The sequence below is a fragment of the Meleagris gallopavo genome, chromosome 1 (genome assembly GCF_000146605.3).
Source record: "Meleagris gallopavo isolate NT-WF06-2002-E0010 breed Aviagen turkey brand Nicholas breeding stock chromosome 1, Turkey_5.1, whole genome shotgun sequence".
NCBI classification, from domain to species: domain Eukaryota; kingdom Metazoa; phylum Chordata; class Aves; order Galliformes; family Phasianidae; genus Meleagris; species Meleagris gallopavo.
In genome coordinates this window covers 172,922,724-172,924,671 of record NC_015011.2, presented here as the reverse complement: position 1 = coordinate 172,924,671, position 1,948 = coordinate 172,922,724, and the positions used below count along the sequence as shown (strand labels likewise).

At 57.4% G+C, this 1,948-nt stretch overlaps 1 long non-coding RNA gene across 1 annotated transcript; it reads right to left on the bottom strand.

Annotated features, from left to right (window-relative positions):
- Window positions 1-114: 114 nt before the first annotated feature.
- Window positions 115-1,351, bottom strand: LOC109365439. Its single transcript, XR_004158645.1, has 2 exons — window positions 499-1,351; window positions 115-377 (listed from the first exon to the last, which is right to left on the bottom strand). It is a non-coding gene; the product is annotated as an uncharacterized LOC109365439 (long non-coding RNA).
- Window positions 1,352-1,948: the final 597 nt, after the last annotated feature.

Below are 1,948 nucleotides of genomic sequence, written 5' to 3'. Positions count from 1 at the left end.
GAACAGGCCTGAGCAAAGCAGCACCAAACACTGAGGTAGGGCAAGGGGTCCTTGGGCAGCTTCCCTGGTCCATTAGGAGCACAACAGGCTAGAGTTTGGGGCTGACTGACCTTCTTTGTAGGACAGCAGTTTGGAGGGCTGAGCTCCATCACTTCTTGTCGTCTGGTGCCGTTTGTGTTGGGCTGACCTTCTGCAAGGCAGAGGGGAAGTACAAGAGGAGCAGCCTCCTGCCCTGCTTCCCTGTGCTGCCCTCCCCTGCACAGCCCTGCTCACCGGGTTGTTGGTCTGAAAATGGTTTCCTTGGCCATTTGGGGCCCACTGTGTCAGTAACGCCACGTTGAGACGGCCACCACAATCAGATGGTGTGGTGCCAGCACCTGCAGTGGGGTCAGGACTCAGCAAAGCAGACTAAGAGTTTTGGGGTAAAAACTGGAGGATTGTGGGGAGCTTCCACTGTCCTGTACGAGCAAGACAGGCTACAGTATGGATCTGACTGACCTTTTTTGTAGGACAGCAGTTTGGAGGGCTGAGCTCCAGCACTCTGGGTCATCTGGAGCCATCTGTGTTGGGCTGTCCATCTGCAAGGCAGAGGGGGAGGAAGGAAGAAAGGAGCAGCCTCCTGCCCTGCTTCCCTGTGTTGCCCTCCCCTGCACAGCCCTGCTCACCGGGTTGCTGTCCCCAGGGCTGTGTGGAAAGGGCCACTGCAATCAGCAGGTCCGGTTCCAGCACCTGGAGTGGGGGCAGGACTCAGCAAAGCAGCACCCTAACATTAGGGCAGGGCAAGGGACCCGTGGGAGCTGCCAGGGTCCTGCAGGAGCGAGGTGGGCTCCAGTTTGGGTGCGACTTATCTGTGCTGTGGGTGAGCACAGGAGCGTCTCGCCGTCCTGCTGTGTCCCTGTCCCCATGTGTGGCTGTGAGGGAGAGGAGGAGCAGCCCCATCCATCCCCATGGGCTGCTCCTGCCCGCCACAGCCTCGCTCATTTGGGTACTCGGCGGCGATCTCTGGCTGGCACTGCCCTTCTGCTCAGCATTCCGGGCTGCTGTGACACCAAGCTGGCTCTGGAACGCACCCCCCCTCCCCGATGTTGTGCTCTTGTGACATGGCTGTGCCAGCTGCAGGGTGCTTCCTGGAGCTGGTGGCTGCCCCTGGCAACGTGGCCGTGACATAGCAGGGCTGGTGCTGCCTGGCATGGGGCTGCTGCCTTCCACCATCCATGTAATAAAGAGAGCAATGAGTTGTTGTTCAGTTGGTGCCTGATGGTACTTAGGCTGTGTGAGCATGAAGTTCACAGCCACTGCCTTTCTCCCATCTCCACCTGGAGCCCAACAGGAAGTGATGAGAGGCAAGAGGAGCATTGCCCCATAGCACAGCAGTGGGCAGAGCGCTCCTTCCTTCCCAGAGGCCGAGCACACGTGGCTGAGTGCTTGCTGAATGCCTTTGCTTCCCATGGCTGAAAGCAGCGCTTCTGATCTCGTGCTACCCAGGAGACTCTGGAAATGCACCTGCCATTACCAGCAACTCCTCTGAGCCCTTCCGGTGTGTCACCAATCAGTATGATGTAATCATCAATAGCATTACACCAGGGGTGGAGTGACAGGAGGACCAGGAGGACAGTAGGATAGAAAGAAAGGTGCTTTTATAAAAGATGGGAAGAAGATTGCTCACCCAGATCAGTAGATTCCAAATTCGCAGGGGAAAGCTCCACCAAGAAAGGATCGCCAGAAAGAGATCCATCCCCAGTGGGAGTCAGCCCCTAAATGGGATCTAGGAGAGGTGCAGCCATGCTGCACCCCTTCCATTTGCACAGCTGAATTGCCTTCACCTGTGCTCCCAGAGCTGAGCTGGTCCATTCCCCGCATGCTCAATCGGTGCTTTGGGCCGTGACTCAACAGTTCCCATACACTGCACCCCTTCACAGCAGGAGCCAAAGATTGAGTCAGCTGGAGG